Genomic DNA, 8,572 nt, shown 5'->3' with positions numbered 1-8,572 from the left:
GAGATATATATATATATATATCATGTTCACGTACAAACTGTGCTTGATATCCCGACCAAACTTGAAGTGCAGCTGCAAAGCCACGAGCCAACCGACCCGTCATACCAGTGGACGCGCGCTCAAGGAGACAGGTTGCATATTGAAGAACCACTTGGGATTTGACCTAGCGATCCGGATTTGGCAGACCTCTCCACTAGAAACGGTTGCTTTCCATATTAGCTGTTAAAACAACGAGATATTCCCACGTAATCTGTGGGCAAAGCTAAAAGATGGCGGATAGACACTCCACTAGCTATAATCAATCAAATGTATACAATGAGATCGATCGCCGAATCGAAAGATATGCTCGTGTACCCTCTGCGCTATTACATTAATACAGCTACTTACTTTGTTAAATGCTATAATGTGACAAAACAAAAGGGCCATTTATTCAGTCAAAAGCAGCGAAGAGAGAGAGAAGTGGCACAGGGAGGGAGCTACAAGAAGTGTCCGAAGAAAAGGAGCTTTTGTGAGAGGACCACGGAATGGAAGGAGAGAGGAGGACATATTCTTGCTTCCTCCAATTCAAAGATTCAAACTTTGAAAAAGTTGAAGAATCGAGCACTCTCTGCCCCCACACACCACCAAACCAAAATGTACACCAGTTAGAATTGGGATCTTTCAGCTGCGAATCCAATCATCGCTCGGGTTGTTTAAGCAAGTGGTAGGTTAGCAGCCCCCACCATTACCATATGGATTGGGGCCTCGACCGTATGCACCAACGTGTCTACGTCCGTCTCTTCTACCTTCTTCCTTGAGATCCTCATTATTATATTCACAGGGTTGATCTGTTTCATAGCATCCTCATCAGCTGGTTATATACACCAGATCAGACAAAAGGCCCCCACATAGTTTGCGTAAAGGTGGCATTCGACGCAGATGTTGCCAGCAGATTTAGGGGGCATTGTTTTTTAGATCGATATTTTCAAGGCGACAAACACGTGTCTTGTGACTGACGGTCTTCAATTGGAGGAAGCAACATGATTGATGATGGTGATGATGGTGATGATGGTGAATGAGTTGCCTATTAAGATTTCCCATTGCAACGACCGACCAACTCCTGGGTTGAGGTCGCTCCATATTCGAGGGGCATTTTGTATATAGTTAATCATCACTTGGTCATTATGTGTATATAGCTTTCGTCAGACATTTAAAATTGCAAGTCTTGGTCTATTAATATATTAATAGGATTGTTGTCTCGCACCCAGCTGGCTTGAGGCAGGTTTTATTTTTCCCCGAAAATCCAGCTTCCAAACTCGCTGGGCGGAAAAGGAAATGAGCTTTTAGTGTCTAACTAGCCCCGGTTGAGCATTTTGAAAGCTCGTTTCTTGTGCATGACGTCCACTTTTCGCAGAGTTCTTTCAAAGTAGATTACAGATCCAGAGAAGCTTTAGTACCTTGAGTCAAGAAGGCTGGCGTACGAGAATGGGGTACTAGAAGTGATGGCGTGCCCTTCTCAATGGGGGTTTGCAGAAAACACTTGTTTTAAGTTCTATTTGAAGTGCGATACACGTTCTTCATATATCGATCTGGTTGGGTAATTTAGTATATGGCATTGTTAATGAATGCCGACTTTTCATTCTCACACAGGAATCTTCCCCGAGGTTATCTACGCCTACTCCGAAACTGAAAGGGAGAAGGAACAGCTAAACAACAAAGGCAGAGTAAATATTCCAAAGCATCTGCTGCTCCCTTCAACTGTACTCATATAAAAAAAATGGGGCCAGTTGCAGACATCCTATTGCCTCCTTGATTTTACTAATGTACGTGCTGGAGATATGCCTCTTCAAACCACCAAATGGTTATAATGTGCATCGCGGTTTGGGTGCTTTTGTGTTTTTCTGGTAGAGAGGACGTGCGAAACCTGTGACTTGACTCGCAAGAAACTTCCCCTCTGCAGAAACAACCTAAAGAAACGCCAACCAGTAGAATAATAAACTAGCGGGCATCCGTAGCTCACACGGTATGGGCATCAAACGTGAACTCGTGAAACGGGCCATTAAAAGTGAGTGTTGGAAGAAGTCATTGGGCAGCTCTCCATCCGGGAAAATGTGGCGGACTTTCCCAGGGCTTGGAGAGGCATTTGGGAGTGAAATTGCAGAGGCAATCCCAACCCCAAACTTAAAGGTCTCTCTATAGGGGGGAATAGAATCAAACATAGAATCCATCAAGTTGCGTTGAATAAACAAGTGCGACTCTCCTCCAAATTCATTAAAGAAAGGGCAACTTGTTTTGCGGAGGACTTATTTAAATGAGTCTCCCGCTCCCAGTTAAAACGCAAGGGTTTTAAAATAAGGAAGAAACGTGGAAAGGAAATATGACCCCATCTTGACCGCATATGATATGATTCCAAGTCATGGATGGCCCATCAGAAATGGCAAGGTCTCTTGACCGTAAGTCATCTTGCCATCTGCATCCCTCCAAGGCAACGGCCATCAGTGCCTAGATCTGATTACCCACGCTTTGGAATATATGGAGTGAGCCCGAACAGTCGAATATATGCTCCTGGTGCGGGTATCACGCACATAACCCGAAGAAAGACAATAATAGAGATACTCAAAACCGAGTTGCTGCTTGGAAACATATGGCGAGCTCCCGCTTAGGATTTGGTCATAGCTTAAACGATGATCAACAGACTGTCGAGTTGAATTAGAAAGAATTCAAGTTGGGCTTCTCCTCCCTCGACTTTTCCTGGAAAAAGAAGACTCTTGTAGGACTTTGCTTCCTCTGTTTCCACCAAGCTAAAAGCAAAACAGGGTCTGTATTATAAGGGTCATTAACCTTCCCCGACCATTCCTAGAAAATGGGGAAACTCTGGCTGCTTTTGTTGTGAAGCAATGAGTCAATAGACACAAGTGCAGGATCATTACCGAGAAATGTCCTGTACCCTTGGCGCTTAAAAAAAATCTCCCCTCTCTCGTGTTCGAAGGAGCTGGTGAAAAAACAATTTCGGGCGTCACTTTCGTCTCCCGTGGAAAGTTCTCGCGAATAATTAAAAGGAGTCATTGCTGATGTTTGAATGATTCATTGACTTTCTCTAACACGTCACTCTACTTTATTTTTCGTTTTTTTTTTTGTTTTTGTTTTTTTTGGGGCGGGGGAGAGGGGTTGGCGGCTGGGGGGCCGAGCTGCCAATGAATCGAAAGGACGAGTAGTTCCGCTGCACTAAATTAGAGCATACGTCTTTCATAACACCACTAAACCAGTAGCATTTTCTCTCCTCTCAACCAATAACGTTCTTAACCAGAAAATAGATAGGAACCAATTCCAGCACAAAAGATATCTCTGACTCTGAGATCCTGCTTAGCTGTTTTGAGGTTCTCATCGGTTCTCATCGGACTCGTCGTTTTTTCGTATACGCGTACACATATGACTCCCGGATTTAGTATCTAATTCTCACTGGTTTGGAAAATGTATAGATACGACCTATTATATCCAGCGGGTTTCCCTAGTGGCTAGATTTGAGGGAGACAAATGCCCCGACAATCAGCAGTGAAAATTTTTTGAGATAATAGTAGGATATAGAAATCCCCCCAGGTGATAGGAAGAAGATTTTTTCACACTAAACTCATGTCATGCCCTCGTGACGGCGCTGCTATCTCTATGTGGGCTTCTCCTTCTTCTTCTCTCTCTCTCTCTCTCTCCAGTGAATAAAAACGCGCAATGATTAGTCTTATACGAATGAGTGCTTACATACGTACACTCGCTCTTCTTTTTAACCTTCCTTTTCTTCCAACTTAAATTCCATTAATTTACGCAGGGGTCGTCCCGTGCTCTGCCCTATAAGTACCAGCCCCCAACCAACACATTCAATTACCTCAAAACCTCACTCCAAACCAAGCATGACCACGAGTTCAGAGTTCGAAAGCCTCTGGCTCTTCGCCATCGCCTCCAAATGCAGAGCCTTCACCCATGATAACATTGCCTGGTCCCTCCTCTTGCTGGGTTTAACTTGGCTTGCCATCACCCTCCTCCACTGGTCTTCCCCCGGTGGCCCTGCCTGGGGCAAATATTTCTGGCGCAAGGCACTCTTCCGCTCTCCGTCCTCCTCTTCTCTTTCTCCATCCCACACGATCCCCGGCCCCAGGGGATTGCCTCTTTTCGGAAGCATGAGCATCATGCTCCACTTGGCTCATCACCGGGTTGCCGCTGCTGCTGAAGCCTTCGGGGCTAAGCGCCTGATGGCCTTCAGCCTGGGCGATAGTCGGGTCATCGTGACATGTAACCCTGAAGTCGCCAGAGAAATCCTCAACAGCTCCGTGTTCGCTGATCGCCCTGTGAAAGAATCTGCTTACAGGCTCATGTTCAACAGGGCAATTGGCTTCTCTCGCCACGACGTCTACTGGCGAACCCTCCGGAGAATTGCCACTACTCACCTTTTTTGCCCCAACAAAATCAAGGCTTTCGAATCTCAGCGGCGCACTGTCGCTTCTCAGATGTCCGCGGCTCTGCTCGCTTCCCACGAGCAACCCTTCACGGTTCGCCAAGTGCTGAAGCGAGCCTCACTGAACCACATGATGAGCTGTGTGTTCGGACAATCCTACGACTTGAGCTGCACGAGCCCTGAAGTGGAAGAGCTGACGGGGCTGGTGGACGAAGGGTACGAGTTATTAGGCACGCTGAATTGGTCCGATCATCTCCCTGGATGGCAGAGCTGGACCCTCAGAAGATCAAATTCAGGTGCTCTAGGCTGGTGCCCAAAGTCAACCGCTTTGTTAGCCGAATCATCGCAGAGCATCGAGCTCAACCGGCCGCCGACCACCAGGACTTTGTGGACGTTCTGCTCTCGCTTCAGGGTTCTGATAAACTGCCCGACTCCGATATCATCGCCGTTCTGTGGGTAAGCACCGAGTTTTTAACAACTTCCTTTGTAGAGTATACTTTTAAAACTTGCAGAGTTTTCAATCATGGGCACTTGTCTACAATTGACGTTTTTCATGAGGAGGTTGGTACCAAAATTTGGGAGTAACATATGAATGGAAAAAAAATCGCAGGAGATGATATTTCGAGGGACGGACACGGTGGCGGTGCTGATGGAGTGGATCCTAGCGAGGATGGTGGTCCATCCGGAAGTTCAAGGGAGGGTCCAGGAGGAGATGGACCGGGTGGTGGGAAGGTCAAGGGAGGTCAACGAATCGGACATAGGGGACCTGCCTTATCTCCAGGCCGTAGTGAAGGAAGTGCTGAGGCTCCACCCGCCGGGCCCACTGCTGTCCTGGGCAAGATTGGCCATCACTGACACGACCGTGGACGGCCATCACGTGCCAGCAGGAACCACGGCTATGGTCAACATGTGGGCCATCTGCAGGGACCCCAGTGTCTGGCCCGACCCACTCCGGTTCAGGCCCGACAGGTTCCTGGGCGAAGAAGGGGCGGAGTTCTCGGTGCTCGGCTCGGACCTCCGCCTGGCGCCGTTCGGGTCGGGGAGGAGGGCCTGCCCCGGGAAGATGCTGGGGCTGACGACTGTCACGTATTGGGTGGCAGCGATGCTGGAGGAGTATGATTGGAGGGCGGCGGTGAGTGAGGACAAAGTTGACTTGTCGGAGTATCTCAGGCTTTCTTGCGAGATGGCCAACCCTCTCGCCGTCAGACTCCGGCCCAGGCGCGTGCCTTCGCAGACGTCAGCTGAGATGGAAACCCAATCATCTTAAAAAAGCATTATTAACTAAAAGAAAACACAAGTATCTGTCGAATAAAGCTTTTCTTTTCAAAGGGAAAAGATAAAGTCAACGGCCAGGACAAGAGTAGGGCTTAGATTATGGACCGTGGGTCTGGCTTTAAAGCCCCTCTCGTTTTCAGCTTTTCTTGGGGGTCTTTGTCTTGGAGTTGCAAGGGGTTTTCTTCTTTTCTATTTGATAGCTCGACCTTGTCGGAGATGTATATTATCGTGTTGTTTTCCAACGTTTTAGCCGGTGTACATACTGCTCAAACTAATACAAGCTTCTTCGCGTATGATCGCTTACCTAGTTTGAACGACCCAATTCAATTAACTAAGCCATATATACTTTAATAAGATAGATTGGCACCCCATATCATTGATTCGAGACATAATGAATGTGTGATTGAATTTGAGTTCTTGAGCGAGTGCAACCCACCATGTCTTCGACCCAACCTAAGCGCATGGAAGAGAATTAAGCACTCTTTGATCATGAGCAGGACATTTCACCACAATTCTAGTCACTAACGAGGCCCAAAAACCTACTACGAGGAATTTATTCATAAGCACCGTAAATGCTAGATCCATCGCCACTGTACCCTAGTTTTTTTGATGTAATTTCCCTGCCAAAGTCTGATGTCCAGCCAAAGATAAATATATAATAAAGTCAAGTTGATTCACTATGACGTTTCAATCCAATCGTCCGTGTGTAAATAGGAAATCCTTCATAGGCACCTTAAATGCTACAATCCATCGCCGCTATACCCTAGTTTTTTGACGTAATTTCCCTACCAAAGTCTAATGTTTAGCCAAGGATAAAATTAAAATAAAGTCAAGTTGATTCATTATGACGTTCCAATCCAATCGTCTGTGTGTAAATAAAAAATCCTTCATAGGCACCTTAAATGCTACAATCCATCGCCGCTATACCCTAGTTTTTTGACGTAATTTCCCTGCCAAAGTCTAATGTTTAGCCAAGGATAAAAATATAATAAAGTCAAGTTGATTCACTATGACATTCCAATCCAATCGTCTGTGTGTAAATAGGAAATCCTTCATAGGCACCTTAAATGCTACAATCCATCGCCGCTATACTCTAGTTTTTTGATGTAATTTCCCTACCAAAGTCTAATGTTTAGCCAAGGATAAAAATGTAATAAAATCAAGTGGATTCACTATGACGTTCCAATCGTTTGTGTGTGAATAGGAAATCTTTCATAGGCACCTTAAATGCTACAATCCATTGCCGCTATACCCAAGTTTTTTGACGTAGTTTCCCTACCAAAGTCTAATGCTCAGCCAAAGATAAATATATAATAAAATCAAGTGGATTCACTATGACGGTCCAATCGTTTGTGTGTGAATAGGAAATCCTTCATAGGTACCTTAAATGCTACAATCCATCACCACTATACCCTAATTTTTTGACGTAATTTCCTTGCCAAAGTCTATTGTTGAGCCAAAGATAAATATACTATAAATTCAAGTTGATTCACTATGACATTCCAATCGTTTGTGTGTGAATAGGAAATCCTTAATAGGCACTTTAAATGCTACAATCCATCACCGCTATACTCTAATTTTTTGATGTAATTTCCTCGCCAGAGTCTAATGTTCAGCCAAAGATAAACATATAATAAACTCAAGTAGATTCACTATGACATTCCAATTGTTTGTGTGTGAATAGGAAATCCTCGTGCTAGACATGAGAGAATATTTTTATCCAAAAAGTGTTGCTTTAAACACTTACCCTATCTTTAGACAAATCATTCATCACGATTACGTCGTACCTTCTTAATAATTATAAAAGCCATACGTCTATACGCATTAAGGGGAGAGGCGGTTAAGGTTTTAACCGAATTTCTTATAACGATGAAATTGTGGGCGAGGCTTGCTAAACTTTGACTTCTCCAAAGGATGATGGAGATGCAAAGTAAATACATGCAGGATCCAGTGCCTAGTAGGGAAACTCTAGGATATGATTATTGGTGGAACTAATGCGCAAGCAAAATCAAATTCAATCTATGAAGATTAGCAGACAGCTTGGATTTGTCGGGGTCATTTTCGTCCCCTCCAATGAAGGTTGGACATGTTGCGACGAGCCCGTGGTTTTGAAGGAACTGTCCAATTGACATATTGACAGATCAACTTGGGGTTAACAAGTCTGATTATAGTATTAATATTCGCATCACTGGTCAGAAACTCCTGGGCCCGGCCTAGTGGCCATGCGTCATTGATGACCGGTGGCTTGATTTGTACTGTGGTCCCTTCTTCCTAATTCATATTATTCCCAGTTTCATCTCTCCCTCTTTAATAACACACAAATACCGAAGGGCGTTGGGGCTAATACCTCTGCCCAGATCACCCCATGCCACTTGTGTCCTATGTACACATATAAACATACACGTGAGTCAGGCAGGTTGTAACGTCCGGTAAATGTCAGCAAATCTATTGACTTATAAAAAGGAAGCACGCCGATACAATAACGGCACGCGGTGAGTATCTACCTAGTTAAGTTGCGTCGTGTTTTCTTTGATTCACTAAGAATCTTTTCATGACCAAACATCGAGTTAACCTGAAATCATTCTGTACGACTTACCAATCAAAATCTCTGGTACCGCAAGAATCGCATGGTTCGTTACTGCAGCTTCTTGAGGCGTGATTGGGAGAATGTCATCGTCACCTAAAAAACCCATGGCAGATTATTTACGGCGAGTCAGTGCTCGTATACTTTCGCCCACCATATCAACTATATATATATATATATATATATGAATTAATTAGCTAAGCGGACGTTTTACCTTCCCATATTTTCCACGCAGGATCCTACATATCAAGCTTAGCCTCGTGGAAAAATAATAAAGAAGCAATCAACCC

At 44.8% G+C, this 8,572-nt stretch overlaps 1 non-coding gene across 1 annotated transcript; it reads left to right on the top strand.

Moving 5' to 3' along the window:
- Positions 1–3,840: 3,840 nt before the first annotated feature.
- LOC104442395 lies at positions 3,841–6,005 on the top strand. The gene is made up of 2 exons (XR_005550313.1): positions 3,841–4,879; positions 5,034–6,005. It is a non-coding gene; the product is annotated as a cytochrome P450 78A6 (transcript).
- The last annotated feature ends 2,567 nt before the right edge of the window (positions 6,006–8,572 follow it).

Source organism: Eucalyptus grandis, chromosome 4, assembly GCF_016545825.1.
Source record: "Eucalyptus grandis isolate ANBG69807.140 chromosome 4, ASM1654582v1, whole genome shotgun sequence".
Lineage (NCBI taxonomy): Eukaryota > Viridiplantae > Streptophyta > Magnoliopsida > Myrtales > Myrtaceae > Eucalyptus > Eucalyptus grandis.
The sequence above is the reverse complement of the archived record's forward strand: the minus strand, read 5'-3'. Positions and strand labels throughout refer to the sequence as shown.